This window comes from Apodemus sylvaticus, chromosome 6 (genome assembly GCF_947179515.1).
Source record: "Apodemus sylvaticus chromosome 6, mApoSyl1.1, whole genome shotgun sequence".
Classification (NCBI taxonomy): domain Eukaryota; kingdom Metazoa; phylum Chordata; class Mammalia; order Rodentia; family Muridae; genus Apodemus; species Apodemus sylvaticus.
In genome coordinates, this window is record NC_067477.1 from 60,863,560 (window position 1) to 60,885,961 (window position 22,402).

Consider the following 22,402-nt stretch of genomic DNA (forward strand, 5'->3'; position numbering starts at 1 on the left):
TGCAGGGACAAAGGTAGAACAGGGACTGGGGGAAATGAAACCAACGATGGCATCAAATTGAGACTCATACCATGTGCAAGAACCAACCAATGACACTAGTAAGGATACACTCTTAAGCTTGCAGACAGCACCCTAGAATAACTGTACTATTAGAGATTCCACACAGCAACTAATGGAAAGATACCCACAGGCAAACATTAGATGGAGCTCTGGGAGTCTTATGAAAGAGCTGGAGAAAGGATGGAGAGACAGGAAGGATGGAAAGACAAGAAGAAGACATGGGTCTGTGTGAGAGAGTACTTGGTGGAAAGGAGGGATGATATTGGGATGTAACGGGAATAAATAAAAATTTAGAATGTGTATTATTTTATGAGTATGAGTATTTACTTACATATATGTATATGCGTCATATGCATGTCTGGTGGTCATGGAGGACAGAACAACAGACTGGAATCTTTTCCATCAAAACTGGAATAACATGTTTGTGACACCCATGTGTTATCTAAGATCATCCAGTGCTCTTAGTCACTGAACCAACTATCCAACCCCAACATGGGATTAACATAGTGAAAGTGGCCATTTTACCAAAAGCAATCTACAGATTAATGCAATTTCCCTCAAAATTCCAAAACGATTCTACTGGAATTAATACAGCAAGATACTTCCCGTAATTTAATCTTCCAAATTCAGTCTGTTTTACCATCAAATTATGTATGCATGGCCCTGTGTACTTAAATGCTTCACCAGTAGTAGCAGCTGTAGAATAAAACCAAAATATCATCCTGAATGCAATTAAAAGCAAAGAGGCTGAAAATGAATCAGAAAAACAGAAAAGAATGTCAAACCATGAGAGTCTAAAACAGAAAACCAGAAGTCCAAGAAAAGCAGCAGAAAGCTTTCTTATGGGGAGAAAAACACTTGGGAAAGATTAATTAATTATTAAAATAGACAAAAAAAGAAGAAAATTCAAGTTACAAATTGATAAAATTTAGTTTAATGCTTATGATTGGCTTGTGTTTTGAAACCCAGCTTTATGACTTTCTTGCTAGTACTCTATGATATTCATATTTTAAGTTTAGCTTAATATTAGGGTTTCATCATAGTATCACTAATAAAAACTATTGACTTATCCCAAATTATATACATATATATATGTGTGTAGTATATATATATATACTACACATACATACACAAACACACCACACACATATACCAATTTCTCAATTTCTGTATAGATTTCTTAAAAAGAGAAATCTACTCAGTGATGGAATTTTAATTATTTTTAAAATAAGTCAATGTATAAAACTCTTTTCTCTTTTTTGGTTAATAGCCCACTGTGATTTCCTACATACTATAAATTTCCTTGCCTCAATTTTAGACTTATTTACTATCTTTCCCATGGAATAGACATATCTATTGACAAATATTTGTGAATATAAGTACAGGATGTATAGATCCAACTGTGGATTTTCCCAGTGGAACTTATAATAATGATAACTAGTGTAGAGAAATCTATAGTGTTTCTGTATCTAAAATGGCAACAAGATTTATGCTGTAATGTAGATTTCAATATTTTTACATGAATTCATCCTGTTTAGTTGATTGGTAGATAACATTAAACTCATCTATGTTATTACCTAGTTGTAGAATCACATATTTCTTTTCTGTTATTTTTTTCTTTTGCCTTTCCTGGCTGAGCACTAAGGTTAACACGGCTTGGGGATTCTAAATTTGAATCTCAAGAACCTTTACATGAAGAAAAGCTGCCTTTGAAATAAGTAAAATCATTTAAAACTTTGTTTTGTAATAAATAAACATCTATTGTTTTAAGCATTTTGATTTTGGCATTCATTAGTTATAGCAACTGGAATTTTACTATTGTTCCTGAATAGTATACAACTAAATAGAGATGAACTATTGTTTAGTCTCCCTGCATTAACATTGTCATTTCCAAAACTTTAGTGCAGTGTGGTGCAATACATTTATGTAAAAAATAAATGGGAAAACTAATTTATGTAAATGTCTACCAATCAACAATTTACAGTGATTCACAAGTGTCTGAAGTATGAAATCGACAAGTGCAAATATTAATAGAGATTTCAATATCCTCATCTTACAAGTCAAAGAAAATAAACCCAGTGGGATGAATTGCTTTGAAACATGCACTTCACTAATATCACTGTATGCACTTCTTATAAGTTTGTATTTTAATAATAGAGCTGAGATACATTCAGGATGTCTTTAAATTCTCTTTGTTCCTTTCACATTTCTGAGCACACTGCACAAGTAAAATGTAAAATAAATTATATAAGTACATGGAAAATACAGTAAATTATACTATGCATTCAAAAAAGAAAACTGTTATTTCAAATTATGAATTTCTTAAGCTGCCTCCTTAGAAAAAATTGGACTTTAAGTAAGTGAGGCATAAAATCTCCAGCTAGTTTTCAGTTATTTCATAGCAAAGCAAAACTGTCTGACTTTCTTTAAAATTAGTTACTAAATCATAACTATGTGAGAAACCATTCTAAAGCAAACAAGGTTTTAAAAATAGACTCTGTTGGAAATAGTTTTAAAATAGGCTGGGTATAATCTAGTTGACATAATACAAATAGAAAATAGTAGAATAAAAATTACTAATAAAATGGTCTCAACTGAGAACCAAGGGCATTATTTGATATTTACATTCCTGGTAATATATTTCTTATAAAAGTTCCTAATGTATCAGTTTTATCCAGAAATTACTTCTCAAAGTATTAAGTCTAATAATTTTTCTCTTAAAAGTTCAGATGCTAATTTTGGGTGTTTTATATTCTTGTAATTATTTTATTGTGTGCTTAAAATATCTAGGTTTGACAATTCAGTTAAATCTTTAAGTGATTTTTGAACATCTGAGTAACCTTTCCTGTCTCACTTAATCTTGGACATACATAGAATCTGTGCATTGTCCCTCAAAAACTTAATTCATAAAGGAAACTTTCAAAGGTATAAGGGGCATTGCTGTGATAAGTTGGTGACACCATATTTCTTTCTTTCTTTCTTTCTTTTTTTAGGAAAGGAAAAGTTTATTTTGGCTCACTGTTTGAGGGTGAACATGGTTGAGAAATCACAGCAGCAGAGGCCACATTGAATCTGCATCAAGGAAGCAGAGAGAGATGACCTCTGATGTTCAGTTCCTCTTTTGCTTCTCATGTGATATGAAGTCTTAGCCAATGGTATGATGTGCCCCGCATCAACTAACCCAATCTGAAAACCCATCACAGACATGCCTAGAGGGTTATTCAGTGTTTTAGATGTTCCGAGGATGACAATATCCACTGTCATAGCATCCCAAGCTTTTACCTGGGAGGTGTTTACTCAGTAAATGTCAGTAACTGATATCCAAAGTCAGAAGAAGGAACATAAATGAAGGATGGGTTTATGAATCTAATAGAACAGATCTGTACAGATCTTTTCAGAGTCATCTTCTATAGATTCAAATGGGAGATTCCCTTGATGCTCTCAGGTAGCTAGAGGGTTTCTAGTAATGCTGCCTGTGGGAATTTCCCCCACTTCTAAGCAGAGTGACACACCCCATGAAGGCTTAGCTACCTGTCCTGATTGGCCATTCTAAGTAAAGACATGGGAGGAAGTCCATGGAGTAGGATTAAAAATGGCATTCTGTCTTCTGAGAATGTTTAAGTTCTACATTCCAATGATGTTATAAATTCCAATCTGTACTTTCAACATGATGGTCAAAAGAAAAAAATTGAGCATAGTACAAGGAGACAAGGATGGATCAATTCGCATTCTTCTGCATGCTGACATCCAGTTGAATCAGCACCATTTGTTGAAAAGGCTATCTTTTTTCTAGCACTCTTTCATAACTAGAGATCTGGATATAGCTGGATAGTGCTGGTTTGAATGTTTTAGTGAAAAGGCATTATTAGATACAGTTAACCTTTGCAAATAGTTGATTCTGGATACTTGAATTCTGAATAGACTTCTATAATGCATCAGAACCACAATTAGGCTGCTTGATCTCTGTTTTTCTGCCTATAATCCCACCTTCTATCATCAATCTATCTATCTATCTATCTATCTATCTATCTATCTATCTATCTCGCTCTATCTATCTATCTATCCATCTATCATGTACCATATATTTATCATCTAGCATCTATATCATCTACTATCTAAACATCTATCATCTATCGCTCATTTATCTGTCATTTATAACATATACAATCTTTTATGTGTATAAATATAATATATACAGGCACCTATGTAAAATTTGTTTATACAAATATATTTTATTGTATTTATTCTCTGAAGAACCTTGCTAATACACATTAAAATTATATATGTACACACATAAATTATATATGTTAAAATTATATGTACACACATAAATATAAATATTTATGCATATATGTATGTATAGGTATGTGCATATACTTATACATATAATTTATATACATGTATATTCATACTTACATATATATGTGCATATATATGTATATAAATTTAACACTTGTGTATCAGCAAGGTTCTTCAGAGAAATAAATGCAATAAAGTATATTTGTACAACAAAGTACATACACACATATATATGCATATGTATATAAATATTTATTTTAAAGGCTATAAAAACAATAAAGAATCAAATAGTTCTATGTTGGTCTAATGCAGCTTTTCTCAATCTCTGGTTTATGACAATTGGAAGACGCATATTTCTAGTGCTCTTAAAAACTAAGACATTGCTCATTAGCAAAATTACAATTTTGAAGTACCAACAAATGTAAGTTTATGGTCGTAGGTTACCATAATGTGAAGAACTTTATTAAATTGTCACAGTATTGAGAATATTGAGAACAACAGTGTAGGGTATGAGACAATCAGAATAAAGCATCCTCTATTCACTCTTAGGTATCCAAAGATCTGCCATTCACTGACAATACATTAAAAAGTGACTGGACAATATGATAATGAGGTGGTCTAAGACACAGGTAAGTCAGGGAAGATATGGCATCAACTAAAATGGCAATCCTAAGAATTACCTACAAATGAGTCCCCTTCATAACCAGAGATCTGGATATAGCTGTTACTCTAGCAAAGCCTGTGAGAACATGAGAACTAGTGAGAAAGTTTTAGCTTTAGAGAGGAATCACATAACAGATTCACCCTGTATACCCTGGGTGCATACATATGGGCATTTGGAGCACTTCTGGACTGATTGTTAAGGTAGACACTATGGACATTGTTGATAAATATTTTGGTTCATCATAAATATTTGTGGAGATAGAAACAGAAAATGTGATCTCTTTTCTGGCTTTGTCAATGAGAAAGGAGACAGTGGAATAACCAAGACTAAAGAAAGGTATGGATCCTGACCACATCCTGGCAAAAAGATGTGCACCATAAAAAGGCTCTGGTTCATTACTGTGAACAAATAAGGCACTATCTAGGAAGATATTGGTTTAGTGGGCTCCAAATGCTTCATGTGCTTTGATAAGGTTAGTAAGATCTACAGTACTTGGCGCATCACATTATTTTTCTAATTTAAAGATATACATATAATTTTCCAGTGTGCCATCTATTTACCAAACAGAAGTTAAGTCACAGTGTTATTAAGCTGCATTTCTCAGCTTGCATTATATTAATAAAAGTTCTATTTTAATTTTTCTATTAAGATAAATCTAGATGAGAGTGGCATATTAAAGTACACTGCATATATTTATTTAAATAGAACTTTATTCAAAATATATTTAATGAGACAATGCTTATCTATGAAAAAATAATCAGTTAAATATACCAAAGTCAGGACAGTCAACAAAACCCTTTAATAAAATGACTAAAACAAATCCTTAATTCACAATGAAGTTCAGCATCACAATTTTGCTAAAATTACCTATTTAAATACTATATACAATAAAAGACATAAACACATATTTGTTGTGGATTTGATCTAATGCTGCTTGTATTAGGTTAATCTGGGTTCCGAAATTGCTGGGAATCCACACATCTACTTGTAAGTCATGTAAGACACTGAGGGAACACTGTCCCCAGTTGATTTTGATTGGGAAATGAAGTTGCTGATGCCCAGTGGCTGAGGGACTGAGGAAGGAGAGGAAGGAGAGATCCACCGGAAGACACACCATTTCTAAGAGGTGCACGACAGACAGCATAGCCACCATGTAGGAGTCAGAGCATCATGACCAAAGAGGCACCCAATTGGGTCTAGGGCAGCAAAGGTGAAATATACATTTTAGTAAGTAGTGACCAAGAAATATCAGAGGAAGGTAGATTAGCCACTTGGAGGTTATGAAGCAGCCTGGCCATTGAGCTGTTTAAGGCATATAAAAATATAAAGGCTGTGTGTATGTGTTTTTCATTCAGGAACCCAGAAAATTGGAGCAGATAGTGAGGAAGGTTCTCTGCCAAGATCAATTAAATAACTTAGTTGGGTGCTGCTACACATTTTAATATATTTGTCATAGGTTTTCTACAACAAATTCTTATAGAAAAGACAATTTGACCACAATGACAAGCTATGTAATATTTTAAATCTCTTTAGAGACATAAATCTCTAATCATATGGCAGATAGAGTTTTCAGTTTTAACTATGCCAATTAAGACTATAAATCCTTATTTTTTATTTTTTTAGTAATATTAGAAATAAAACATAAAACATTTGTAGTCACAATCAACACTGTAGTTATAATATTACAGCTGATTAAATTTTGTAAATATCTCTAACTAATTATACTCATCCTTAAATGAGGACAGAAGCTCCATAGACTGTAAAATTAGGAAATGAGCAGTCAATCCAAACCACTTGCAACTAACTATCAAAGTTCTACTTTAAAACAGCTCAGAAAAAAAGTGAAATAAATGAATTAAAGATCAAAAGAAAATGCTATTACACATCAATGAGTTTGCTACAGAAGCTTATTTTATGAAAACTATTTCAAAAAATAAGTCTTGAATATTTTGTAGGCACTGAGTCTCATACCACCTCACCTGTCTTGATATTGAACCAAGTGAGTCATTGGTAGTATAGTGATTAATTCTCAGAAGTCTGAATTAACATTGACAAATTATTTCACCTTTTATTATATGATGCTTTTCTATTACTTTTAATATATATAATATGTACATTATATATTGTATATATAATTTTTAAAAGTTGTTTAATTCATGAAAGTCTGTACACTGCCAGGTTCTTTGAAGCCCTCAGTGTTGTGTTCTGTCTGGATATCTCCTATTAACCTTTTCTCTAATCACTTGTGTTGCTGTGATAGTCAGCAATCACAAACAAACTTTGCATTATTAGAGGTATTGTATCTTCTAATGAGGCTAGACAAACTAATGATAGCTCACAGAAAAGTGCATTCTTTAATAACACCTCAGACCTATAAGTGCAGTGATCTCTAAAATTGACTCTGAAGTTGGACTGAAACATGTTACTTTAATGAAGAAATGTAACTAATGTGGTGAAAAATAGAAGAAAGAATGTTATCCCTGTTTGGGTCCTGGGAATCTTTTGGGTCCCTGGCATGTAGGACTTGAAGTGACGCTGCAAAAGTGTATCAATGTTTACTCTTCCTTTCCATGAAGATGTAATGTTTTGAACATATTTTTAATTTTCTGAGAATTATATTTACAGAATACTTTAATGTGCACCTAAAATAAAAATGATTAAATGGGAATGGTTTTAGTAAAATTTTTATAACAGAAGAATTGATAAATGATTTGTGAACTTTTCTCTGTCTGATACAAATTAGAATCATAATAAACCCAAAACATAATCCACACATCAAATGAGGTACAAGAAGGACGGAGGAGTGGGCCCTGGTTCTGGAAAGGGCAAGTAGCAGTATACTACTCAGTGTAGCAGTATAGGGCAAAACCAGAACAGGGAAGTGGGAAGGAGTGGGTGGGAGAACAGGGGGAGGGAAGGGGGCTTATGGGACTTTCAGGAAGTGGGGGGCCAGAAAAGAGGAAATCATTTGAAATGTAAATAAAAATATATCGAATAAATAAAATAACATAAAATAAAATAAAATGAGCCTGTTGCTTCAAGAAAAAAAAAAGAATCATAATAAAACTTGACTGAGATCATATAAGTATTGGGGACAATTAAATCCATTAAAAATCTGTCAATCATATATTCTTTGCCTAAACATATATTAATTCAGGGTGTGAAGTACTTTTCTCTAAACAAAAACAGCATTTTTGTGTGGCAAATAAAAGGGTTTTAGTAAATTATTATGAAGTTAAGAAAAGTGCCTTCATTTTCTTCAGCTTTCATGATCTTGTGTTCTACTTTGCTATTGAATTATGCTCTGTAATATGGACCTGGAAATGGGAGATGAAGAACTATGATAGGCATTGCAGATAGATGTAACTGTGTTGTCTCCTTTTGTACTAAAAGTTAGATGTAAAATCTATCCTTGATAAAACGGTTAGTGTGTGTATAATAGAAGAATACAGCATACAAATTAAACATTTACAATGATATAGATATCTCCTTTCTATTTTTTGTTGTTTATTTGTCTTGTATTAGTTCAAGTGTCTTTTGTAAGTGTGTGCTTATATGTATGTGTGTACATATGCGAGCACGTGAGCAAACACATGTGCATACACATGCATAAGAAAAGCAAGTAAGGGAGAAAAAGAGTAATAGAAAGAGAATGATAGAGGTGGCATTTTTCAATTGTTTGCCTAAGAGTAGTTTCAATGATGAACAGAATGCAATAAAGCTCACTCAAGATTTATAAAGGTAGAAAGCCCTTGTACTAGAGTTTCTTAGCTTGAATCACAAAGAAAATTTAAAGTAAACTACCTATCTGTTTGACTTCTTTTTAAACTCTATAATATAACTGCCTCAGAGGGAAAAATATATCCATGCAACATCTCTCTCCCTCTTCCCCATCTCTCTAGCTCTCTCTCTCTAGCTCTCTCTCTTTCTCTCTCTGTCTCTAACTCTATTTCTTTCTCTCTCTCTCCCTCTCTGTCTCTGTCTCTGTCTGTCTCTCTGTCTCTGTCTCTCTCCTTCTTGTAAAAAGATGTTCTCCATGTAGTTCCCTAAATTTGAAAACATTTTTTTGGCCACCACAAGCTAATTAATGAGTCAACTACAAGTTTTAATGCAATCCAATAAAGTATCATTATGAGATGTTAGAGAGCTGGATGTGAAAAGACAGTACCAGAGTTTAGGGTAGTAGGAAGGAATCACTGAAGACGGCAAAGGAGAAGTTCTTCTACAACTCCTAATGGAGAGAAATAAAAAATGTAGACTTCAGGTATGAAAGTCAACATGAGGTATAACATGGTGAAACATAGTGCGAAATACGTTTTCATAGCCCTTTCCACCTTGCTAAATATCCACTGACTGAAATCAGGAACTAGGTCAGTTAGGCAACTATGGAAATAATTATATTACCCTTCCCATGAGCCTACATGCTATAAAGCAGGGTAGCTTAGCAGAGAACATTGCCCTAGCAGGTAATGTGGGAACTTTAGCTTCAAAGAAAACTAAAAATTTCCTTCACCCTGGTGAAAGTTGGCATAGGTAATCTTATACCAGTTCTTGAAAAAGACTTCTACTTATCTGTAATTGAGTCACATTTTATCCAGTATCATTAATAATTTCAGAATGGACTTGAGAGTCATCCCTCACTTCAAGAGTGCTGAGGTCCCTGTCAAAACAACACAAGTACAATCTAGCTTGGCAGACAAGGCACCGCACATTCTAAATATTATGAGTTTTAATATTTGGAGAGAATTAATTCAGAGAAATTTAAGTCTGTTGAATGACTTTAACACATTCTCCCACTCTAGGAGCAATTTTGCTATAACACAAGGCATTTTAGATCAGATACCACTAAATCTCTTTCTATACATTTTGATAATATTTTTCTGAGGTAATCTCCATCTTTTACAAAAAGGTATCTTTGAGATTGAGTAACGACTGCACTAGGTATAAGGATACAGATATAAAATTTAATCAGGGATTATGGTGTTTAATTAAAAATGAGATTGCAAGTTTTCCTCCAAAATTCAGGGTTTCATTAACCCCAGGGCAGTGACTAGGTTTCTAGTACCCCAGATAATTTTCTTCTTGTTAAGTGGTTCTTAGGTCCAATTAGAGTACTGTTGTTTATGGTCAATGTTTTTGTTCTATTACAGTACCCGTACAGCTGTTGTGCTGTGCTCTTTTTGGTTCATCTCTGCCATACATGGATAGAACTATTAGTTTCTTTCTTTCTGTGGAAGCTTGCATGGCAATATTCGATACTATGAAGTTAGTTCTCAGGGAGAAGGCTCTTAGGCTTTGTATATAGTTCAGGTTCTTCTGGTCCTATGCCTGAAACATTTTTTGTCTTCAGCAATAGGGACTTATTTTTCACCCCTGGAAGGCAACTAAGGACCAAGAGCAATAGCATATAATGTTTTAGTAATCACTGAACAACCCTGATGAACCACATAAATGGTAGGATTTTCATGAGTACTGTTTGGGTTTTGTTAGATGTCTCCCTTAGAAGGGTACCAGAAGTTCTGGTTGGAAAATTTATTTAAACTGTACGTGAATGTGCATGAGAAGAACAGGAAGAAGGAAAAGGAAGAGGAAAGTTATGTGATTTTTCTAAAAAAAAAATGTGACCTGAGAAAGCTCTATGGATGAAGATTATAATTTTAGATGTATGATGAACCTTTTAAAAGTATAGAAAATAATTAGACTTGTTATTTTTCTCTTAATATTTTCTTTGTTCTCTTCATTCAAAATTTTTATTGTTATATTTTTCATATTTTAAATATCTTTTTAAATAAAATATATTTGATCATATTCTTTCCCTCCCCCGTTTCTCCAAATCTACTACCAACCCTCTTTAATCTACCCTCTATCATAATGTATAAGTATTATAACTCCAATCTTTCTGAGAAATATAAACAAAGAAAACCTTTTCCAATACATCATAAATTGTTAAGATGTTAAGTATAAACAAAGAAAACCTTTACCAATACATCATAAATTATTAAAGAGAAATTTGACTGGTCTCCTAAAATATATATAAATGTTCCAATATAGTTTTCAGCCCTCCTGGTACTTTTGAACATTAAAACTATAAAACACCTGAGATAAGGCCTTTGTTACTTAATATTCAATCAGTCGAGAAAGAATATAAGACATTTCAAGGTAACCTTTTGTAGATATTTAGTGAGCACTAAACAGAGATTTTTGTGTATGTTTATACCAACCAACAACTGAATGAAGTATAAACTCCATTTTATAGCACAAAAAAATGAAAGACAAATTTTACAAATTTATTTATCTTTGTACAATTGTGATAAGATTGGCTAAATAAAAGGAATCTATAAATTTAGAAGGAAGGAGGCAGCCAGGGGAAAGGCAGAGAAGGAAGATATATTGACATAATTATGTTTTAATGAAATAAAGCAGAAACAAAGAAATTGAGCAAAATACTACCAAATCACACAGCTTATAACTGGAAGAGCCATGGTTCAAATCCAGCCAAATGTGCCTAGGGCACACAATTTAACAACTCAGCACATTGTCATTACAATGACTTTGACATAATCAATCTAAAACAGTGGTTTGTTTTCTGTTGAGGAGGCAGCCATTAGTGATATACTGTAAGAACTGTGAACATCAATAACACACACAGCCTTGATAGAATTTTCAATCTCATTTTCATTTATAAAATATTCAGCATTTAAAATGCATTGGATTTTTCTCATATGCTAGTTTGTTTATTTGAGATTACATTTTATCTGTACTTGTTTCATTAATTTTTTGAGTACCTTAGTACTGATTTTGCTGAGTTGCTCATTTTAGTAGCTAATACTCTACTTCCTTACTTCTTTTCTTTTTCTTTTTTCTATTTTTTTACTTCCAGACAGATTCAATCCTGCAACTTTCTTGAAAACCATTACCAATTTGTTAAAAAAAATTGATGACAGTATTTGAATCCTATAGTATATAAAACTTTCTATGACACTAACACGAAAAAAATGTTTATTGCGACTCTCTTCTGGAGCTACATATAAATATGAGCCAATATATAAATACATATATAATTATAATGATATATAATATGTTATATATAATTGTGATACACACACACACACACACACACACACACACACCCATGAACTCTCCACAATACATAGAGCATAAATAAATACATGCAATCAGACCTACAATGTTAGTACTAAATTGCATGCATGGGTCTAGTTTATCAATTACTATTTTGACTTACATACAATGATTAAAGTTGGAATAGCCAAACTATGAATTACTATTGTTATTTAAAATACTAATATTTTATATATTTTACAGAAGTAATAAATTCTCAGTTTTATTAGAAAATTCACACTGACTTTTTGCTATATTGTGATACTGTTTTGTTTTCATGCTCATTAAGATGAAAATGCATTATTTAAAGTTATCCCAGAGGGATGACAATGGATAATCTAATTTTTCTTATAGCATTAAGGATGTTTTTATTATAATAACAGTATTGCACACCATTCACAAGTCTCATACATGCTCATGTAAGGTTGTATTTCAGTTTTAGTTTATGGATAATTTACTAAGTATAGCTGTTAACAGAAAAGACTTTGACTCTTGACAGGGAAGGCTTATGTAAGTAAGTATCCTCTGGAAAAACTGAAGCACTCAGACTGTATTTCACATTTCATTTCCAGCGGAACTTGAGGAGCACAGCAGTGAAAACAGCAACAACTGAGGCTTCCAGAGGTCTTCGCAAGCCTCCACAGGGTATTTCATTTCCAACTTTTTCTTACTTAGGACATCTGAAGAAACATCTTATTCCTGTTCCTTCCTGGTGCATGAGGCAGTTTTGACCTGAATGGTTCCTCACCTTCTTTGTCTGCCCAGTGCAATTGCTCCTTCTGTCACGACTCTCCCTTTCCCAAATCATCTCAAGAACATCCCAAATTGGGTCTTCTGTTTATTCATACCCATATTTCAGCTAGCTTCACTGTACCCCAGATAGTGAACATATTCTTTGTCCCTTATTATCAGACTACACAAGTGTGCTCTTTGAGTTTGCCAGGTTGTACATGATAGTTTTGCCTTTCTACTTCTTTTTGCCATGAAATACCTCTACTGTATTATACATGTTATAGACCTCTGGAGGGTATAGAAGTGCTGGCAAAAACCTCTGGGGCCCAGGTTAAGAAAAACATATTTGAAATGCCTTTCTTCTTCTGTTTTGTTTTGCTGAGTTGAGTTAGACCCTTCAACCTAGAAGAAAGGTGAATAGCCTATCATTGAATTATACTTTTATTCATGTGTTATTTTTGGACAATGATTTGTAGTTAAATCTTAGAACTTTGTGCTATTTCACTGACTCTCAATTCAACTGTCCTTGCCAAAAGACACTGCTTCAAAGAAAAAGAAAAACTCAGCATATTCTGTTTGAACCTCTGCTTTCAGTGCCCTTCCTTACCACAGAGAAAGTCCCACACTTCCTTAATGGGTAAGCCTGTACAGTGATTTCTCCTGTAAGTAAAAATAAATCCCTTTGTATAGTTTCCTGATGTGTATTCATTTTTCTCTCCAAGTTCATGTGCTTCTTGAAAATCACTTAGTGACATATATATGGGAACCATTGTATTAGCACTGTTTGCATCTCAGGAGGCACATCTCTGAAGGGAACAGTTTTCTCTACTCTGGCAGTCAGTAACTTTCAATAGCTCTCCAGCTAGGAGTGGAGCTTCATAAGCTTTTTCTGCCCTACCCGTCCTACCATTGTGGTTAGGCTGATCCTATACAAGTCTTGAACATGCAGTCACAGCAACTGTGCTGCTTGCTAGATTCTGTACTCTCTATCAGATTGCTTCTTTTTCTGTGATGCTAACATAGTTCTGTGAAATATGTAGGAAGAGAAGAAAGATATCTTGTTGCATTAGTTACTTTTCTATTGCTGTGATAAGCCTGATGACCAAGGTATGATAAGACAAATAAGACCAAGACAATATATAAAACAAAACATTTAATTAAACTTATTTATAAAGATAGAATCCATGATAGCAGACAGAGGGTATAAGTACAGGAATAACTCAGGGCTCACATCTCAAAACTCTTATTCAAGGCAAAGAACATATAGGAACTGGCAAAGATCTATTGAAACATCAGAGTGACACCTCCTCAAGCAATCTCAGAGTTCCTAAACATTCCCTGGGACTCAAGAATTTAAACAGAGGGCCTTATGGGGGTTATATCTAATTTACCATTAGTTTAACAGTAGTTTAATAATTTCTCTGTTGACTGTGTGATTTGGCACATAACTTTGTTATTTAACATCTCAATGCGAGAAAGTTTGACATGTAAAACTAAACTTCAGATGTCTGTGATCTATTGTTGGCCGCCTTAAAATGAAAACATCCATGCAGAAATTAGTTTAAAAATAATAGATGAATTGTCATATTTATAAAATATAATAGAAACAATTTAACTATTGGTAAGCATTTGGGGATTATAATTAAGATACTGGGGAAACAAAGGTCATTTTTTGAGAGAAAAAATCGAAACAAATCAACTAAACCAGCACATTTTGTCCTGCACAAAGCAAGATGCAGAGCTTTTAATGAACTAAAAATTTACTGTTATTCATTTCAAATTGTTTCTACTTATTGGCTCTTAACAGAAAATAAGGTCTCATTTTTAGATAAGTACAGATTTTCAAATGAAGCTAAAAGGTCGCAATTTCTATCACTTAAGTCTTCTGAAGGAAAAACGTGACATTAAAATCAGATGGCTCTGACTTTAAAGCAAGGGAAGGCTACAGGGGAATGCCCTTCACCGTTAGTCATTATGAAATGGACACATCAGTTCTGAGTATATGAAAAGTATACTGAAAACCTTCTGGAATAATTATTAACCTGTTTTATTGTACAATTGATGGGATTTAATGTGATTATTTTATGCCACCCCCAAAGTATTACCACTGTTTCCTATTTTTTCTTGGTTTTCATATATGAAAAACAAAGAAATAATGCTAATTTATCTTTGACTTAAATCATTTTAATTATGTAGTTGAATTATTTATATTTCCTCTGTTACTAAATGTAAGCCTAACTGAAACTCTATGAGAAAATTAACAAGTTATTTGATAAACTAAATGAAGTGATGTAATATTTTTCTATTTGTCTCAAATGTCACAATGTTATGTTGTTCTAAATTTTCTCAATAAATATATTTTATTGGGAGACTTAGAAATCCCACAAGTATTGAAAATTTGGATAAATATTTTTCAAAAAAATTTGTTAAGAATCGAATTCTGAATAAAAAAACAAAATATAAAGAAAACTTATGTTTTAACTTTTGCCAATTGACTAATGAAAAAGTTGATATATATTTCTTGAACACATACCTTTACTCAAGTAGACACACATTTATATGGATTTTATTTTTATGATGCCTTTCTAGACTATATTATATTTATTATATTATAATAGTTAATATTATACTTTCTTTTACTAATTGACACAAGTTAAACTGTATGTTATCTTAATTTAAATGCCTAACTTCAACCTGCTCAATACACTGTATGATATATTTAGAAATTAAAAAAAACCTTTCTTATTGCAAAAAGATTATTTTGTTCACTAACTGGGCCAATTTATACAAAGAACAACATAAATGAATTATAAATTATAATTGATTGTAATTATATGTGTTTATTAAATCCCAAAATAAGCAGAAGTATCAGAGAGATTATTATAGAAGTATAAACAAATAGGTTACCCAATTTAAAATACACTAAATCATGTTATTTAAAAGTTTATATAGTTACCTCTTTTTTCTTTATCCCCAAATGTTTATAACCTGAAAATAGACTTCTTTGTTAAATTTCTGTTTTGACTAAATGTTGACTAAGTTTTCTAAGGTGTTCAGCACACATTAATTGGCAATGATATGATTTTTTTTAATGCAATAGCAGGGGAATTGGCTAACCATTTCTCTAGATATAATTTGAATTAGTCTTTTACAGACCAGATAACTCTATAGAGGTTTATGCTCTGTCTCCCAGATCCCTGGAGCAGGGAAGGCCTAATAGTAAAAAGTGCAAGGTAAAAACAAGCCACCTGGGGAGCCATGCAGTTTGTTAGGCCTATGTAGTAGTTACAGCCTGAGTAATTGCAGGGTGCTTGCTATGGGAGCAATTCAATTTTCTGTCTCTAGAGCCCTGCAACAAGCAATACATCAGACTAGCCACCAATGAAAGTACTCGTGTTCTACAGTCCTACATATGGCAAGGGAAGCAAAAATGACCAAAGTAGGGAATCAATCTCTTTTATGGGCTCCATTGGAAAACCAAAGTAACATCAAACAGTCCAAGACTAAGTGACCTACCTTGGGAGAAATGCAAGTGTATCAATTCTCTGAAGCATGAAAACAGCTCAATGGCTCCTTAGCTGAATGATACATGACTTCTAAGGAGACTACTGGGAGCTAGGTGTCTTTTCCAAAAGTGCAATGTTTTATGCCATTACAATCTAGACTAGACTGTGTAAACAAGGCTGTTGTACTTCATTCTCTCTGAGAGATTTCTAAAGAATGGATACTGAGCTAATAGTGCTTCAATTTATTGGTTCTAATGTGCCAGCATGTACTTTTTTTCATAAGAGAAATTCTCTTCTTTTAAGATTTTCCATTTTACTAAAGAAATTGAGTGTGTCCAGTAATAAGCTTTTAGTGATGCTTAACAAAGTTGCACATCCAAAATTATTCTTTCTTTTGCAAATTCCTGGGAATCAAGTGTATGGTTGTTAAGCAATAAGATACCCAATCAAAAAAATCAAAGGAGTAAAATATAGATAAGATGAAAATTATTTTATTTTAAATGGATCATAGTGTTTTCATCTTACAATTTCACAGTATACTTTATAAAAGATTTGGCTCCCTGAATATAATCACATTATGATGATTACAAAATGAAAGTATGGCAGGGAAATGGAAAGACCTAGAAAATCACAGAGAAATGACTTTGTAGCTCTTTTCTACTCAAAGCTGTGATTGAGGGTAAGTGAAAGGTTAAATGACTACTCTGTTGAGACCATTAGCAATCATTAGGCAGAATTTGATGAAATAAAGGACAGTATCTCCTGAATAAGGGAGGGGATCTTAGAAACCCCCAAAAACAAGTACAGTGCATGGACATACGTGCACACGCACACACACACACACACACACACACACACAGGCACACAGAGATACATACACACACACACATTTCTAACAGCATCTAGCATCCATAAATGTGCTTACTTTTGTGTTTGTATGAATATGTTATATTTTTACATTGAAAAAACTACACAACGAAGATTGGAAAATATGCAGTGTATATTTTGACTATAATTAATAGTCAAAGCAACAGAAAAGTCTTCTGCACAAATATCTATGATGTTCAGGGATAGCAAGTACTGATACTACTACTGTCCTCTAATAACACATAAAGTTTCCAACAAATAAGAAAATGTACACATTTCAAAGACAGATGAATCGTGGAAGTAAAGCAGCTTCATTCTATGCATGTGACACTTCCAGGTTTTTGTTAAAAGTAATAGATGTTCACTGAAAGATTTTTAGTATGCCTGTTCTTTTGTAATTTTCCAAGAACTTAGAGAAGGCTGGCTTTTAAGAATGCATTATTATCTGAACCTTTTGCATTACTGAACATTCAGTGAAAGAAAGCTGATCTAGTAAACTGCTTCCTCACGTACTGCTTTGTTAAGAAATTTCAGAAAAGAACAAAAGCCCACTAATCTCTGGGGGTCTTAACAGTGAGACCTTAACAACATTCCAATATAATATCTGAAAAAAGGCAATAATCTCTCTGAAGTGCCCAGTAGGTGATATATATGCCTGTTACATATTACAATAGTAGATATGATGCCAACATAATAAACAGCAGTAAAGAATGGAAAGTTCCCTCACAAGAGCTATATATGGAATTATGGGTCCCTCGCTCAGACCTAGGAAGATCCACATCAAAAAGATAAGAACAGAAACTACTATGGAGATAATGATCCCACAGATGTTTGTAAAATAGGCTCTAAGGTTCAGTCCTGTGGAGCTGTGACCCATGAGAAGATTCTTGAGATTCTGGTACTTATTGATCAGAGTGAAACATTTGGAACACAAATCCTATCACTGTGAGTGATCCTGATGCTGGAAATTTTTCATGATATCAACAATGTTAAGACATTCAATCAAGCTTATCTGGAAGCCACTCTCAATTGGTTGAGACTTTATATGATACTCAATGGAAAATCAGAAAAGAAGTTTGCTTATAATGGAGAAATCAAAAATAAGGCTTTCACCCATGTAGATATTCACTCTGCACGCGAATGTTGGTAAGCAGAGCTTAGGAACAAATGTGACCAGGGAGCTATCAAGTGTATAAATGTAGTCGAGTGATAGTCCTTTCCTTTGCACTCCAGAGGGAGCAAGATCATTTGTCAAATCAGGGCCAACAATTTCAATGAATAAAGGAAGAAATACAGAAACATGGGAGTTCCTTGGCCATTGCCAGGAACACTGGAGGGTCTGCATCAAGAATCCAGACTCTGAGGAGCCATAAGACCATTTTTCTCTTTGTCCTCTTAGAAATTCAATTGATCACAAATTGGTGTCTCCCTGTCTAAACAATATCATATCTCCTTGGAGCTACAGTTAGTGATTCGTCACTATGTTAGTGCTGAGAATAGAGCAATGTTCCTAGCAAAGAGCAGTTAGTTGCTCTTAAATTCTAAGTAGTCTCTCCAGCTCCTCAAAAACTTCTTTTTGCTTTGCAATATGGATCAATTCAATGGACTCAGTCGCTATTCAAGAACCTTTGCTATGTGAGAAGTAATTTTGGTAAGATAAACACAGTTTATTTATTTATTTATTTACTCATTTATTTATTTATTTATATTCTTGTTTGAGTCCTTTGTGTAACTGGATGAGAGACAAAGTAGGCTTTAGAAAATGATATGTTTAAAAGTATGTAATTGTGTTTGATTTAGTATATTTAGATTACATGTGTTCATTTTCCAATTTTGTGGAAACAACTGCCTTCCTTACATTAATTATGTAAGTATTTGGCTTGATGTGCAGATATGAATAATAAGAGAAATTAGAAGGAAACAATGTTAGCTTCATTCATTGAAGTATCCATGCTGTGGAAAGTGCAGGAAGAGGAATCCTTATGCAGCTGGTGATCTGCTGCTTGCACTAGGGCTAGTTTTCCTTTCTACCTTGCTACAGTGAAAGTCTTTATTGTTTAATCTATTACTATGTCCTCTCAGACTCCTTTTATGGGGACTCAGTGAATGGAGACTGCTGCTGGAGACCTCCTGGGAGCAACGCCATCAACTATGCTCTCATATTTATTTTGTCATTCATAAAACACAAACTGAAATTCACACCTGGAGAGGAGCTAGTTTCCACAGATACAGTTTTCCACAAACACAACATTTTCTTACCCTCACTCATCGAAGGCTGAAGTCTATAAATCTACCCGTATGTCATCAAAGTGACAGCAGTTCTGAAATTTCTTGAATCCCTTTAGAACACACAAACTTTTAAAGTCGAAGAGTTATATGGAAGGAATATTGCTGTCTTGCTGGTCTTGAAACTGAAAGCTTTGAGTCTATCGAGGCAGGTCTCATTTTTCTCTTTCATGTGTTGTTGTTGTTGATGATGATGATGATGATGATGATGATGATGATGATGATATTGTTGTTATTTTATTTTAAAATAATTCAAGCCCCCGAAAGGGATTACTCCAACCAACTTGAACACTAAGGATAATTTCTCAGTCTGTTCATTCCTGTGTTTTTCCTAGCAGCCCAAAGCAAAACTTCCTTTGGGAGTACAGGGTACACAAACAGAAGCGTAGAAAAAAGAGGATCCTGAGAAGACATTGTGTCCCATGTTGATATGATTTACCTCATGATAGGCTTCTAATGCCAACCAAAAGATTTTTATAAACTATTAAATGACAGGAGATGCAGAATACAGTAATAAATAGAATGCATGGTGAACGAAACTATTTGTATACTTTTAATATTTACTTTTCAATGCTATATTCATGGCATCCACTGAATGCTTTGTAAACCCCCTTCATATACTACTACATGAAGTTTGGTGAAAAGTAATGGGAAAAGGATAGATGAGGAATTGAATGGTAAGGAATGGAGTAGGATTGCTTAGATTAGATTATATGCATATACAAATTTCTCAGAAAATTAGAAGCTTTTAAAATGCTATATGAAAATAATAGACTAACTAAATGGTAGGATAGCTGCAGTATAATAAAAAGCAGGCTCATTTTGAAGTACATTCTTAGGATTATTATGCTTGATCTCTATATGGCACAATATCAGACTCTGGTAGATACCCAATTCCCCATCGGATTTATGGGGAATTTTTTTCTGACTGTCCTGGGATACTTGCTATAAAGCAGTCCTTACTTTCACACGCATTTATTTAGATGTGCACAAAATCTCTGTACCTAAGAAAATTCATAGATAAGGTACAGATGGGATTTGAATGCATTCAACTTCATTACTATCCCTTAAAGTACTGTTATTTTCAGTAGTGTCAATTCTTACCCCAGAAATTAGATTTTGTTTAAATTAGAAGTTCCTCATCTTTGATTAACCCCATTTTAATTGTACTAATGCCAACAGATTATTTATCCTAATAGCAAAGAACATACTATACATATAGTAATCTAAAAGTTTGTTTGACAATAATTGAGTTTCATTGGGATTTTTGAAAAATTTCTTTTTGATGACCAATAAGCTATAAGAACCAAATTATAAGGTTGTATATTTAGATGAGAACAAAGGAACTTATGAGATTGTCAGAGATAGGAAAACTCAAATTTAACTTCATAACCATTATCACTTTCTGGTTTTTTTCACATTTCTTTTTTTTTAATTTTTATTTACATTGCAAATGATTTCCCCTTTTCTGGGTCCCCACTCCCCGCAAGTCCCATAAACCCTCTTCTGTCCCCCTATCCTTCCATCAACCCCTTCCCACTTCCCTGTTCTGGAATTCCCCTATATTCTTGCACTGAGTCTTTCCAGAACCAGGGCCCACTCCTCCATTCGTTTTGGACATCATTTAATTTGTGGATTATGTCCTGGGTATTCAAAGTTTCTAGGCTAATATCCACTTATCAGTGAGTGCATACCATGATTGATCTTTTGAGACTGGGTTACCTCACTTAGTATGATGCTCTCCAGCTCCATCCATTTGTCTAAGAATTTCATGAATTCATTGTTTCTAATGGCTGAATAGTACTCCATTGTATAAATATACCACATTTTTTGTATCCATTCCTCCGGATATATGCCCAGTAGTGGTAAACAGGGTCCTCAGGAAGTGTCATGCCCAGTTTTCTGAGGAACCGACAGACTGATTTCCAAAGTGGTTGCACCATCTTGCAATCCCACCATCAGTGGAGGAGTGTTCCTCTTTCTCCACATCCTTGCCAACACCTGCTGTCTCTTGAATTTTTGACCTTAGCCATTCTGACTGGTGTGAGGTGAAATCTCAGGGTTGTTTTGATTTGCATTTCCCTAATAATTAATGATGTTGAACATTTCTTAAGGTGTTTCTCAGCTCTCCGAAGTTCTTCATGTGAAAATTCTTTGTTTAGCTCCGTACCCCACTTTTTAATGGGGTTATTTGGATCTCTGGGTTCTACTTTCTTGAGTTCTTTGTATATATTAGATATTAGCCCTCTGTCAGATTTAGGGTTGGAGAAGATTCTTTTCCAGTCTGTTGGTTGACGTTTTGTCCTTTTGACGGTGTCCTTTGCCTTACAGAAACTTTGTAGTTTTATGAGGTCCCATTTGTCAATTCTTGATCTTAGAGCATAAGCTATAGGTGTTCTATTCAGGAACTTTTCCCCTGTGCCCATGTCCTCCAGGGTCTTCCCCAGTTTTTTTTTCAATTAGTTTCAGGGTGTCAGGTTTTATGTGGAGGTCCTTGATCTATTTGGAGTTAAGCTTGGTACAAGGAGATAAGAATGGATCGATGCGCATTCTTCTGCATGCTGACCTCCAATTGAACCAGCACCATTTGTTGAAAAGACTATCTTTTTTCCACTGGATGCTTTCAGCCCCTTTGTCGAAGACCAAGTGACCGTAGGTGTGTTGGTTCATTCTGGGTCTTCAATCCTATTCCATTGATCTGCTTGCCTGATATTGTACCAATACCATACAGTTTTTATCACTATTGCTCTGTAGTAGAGTTTAAAGTCTGGGATATTGAATCCCCCTGAAGTTTTTTTACTGTTGAGAATAGTTTTAGCTATCCTGGGTTTTTTGTTATTCCAGATGAATTTGAGAATTGCTCTTTCAA

The 22,402-nt window shown here is 33.8% G+C and overlaps 1 pseudogene; it reads left to right on the forward strand.

Moving 5' to 3' along the window:
- The window catches only part of LOC127687924 (inorganic pyrophosphatase 2, mitochondrial-like), a 44,863-nt pseudogene extending 26,243 nt beyond the window's left edge, over positions 1–18,620 (forward strand).
- Positions 18,621–22,402: the final 3,782 nt, after the last annotated feature.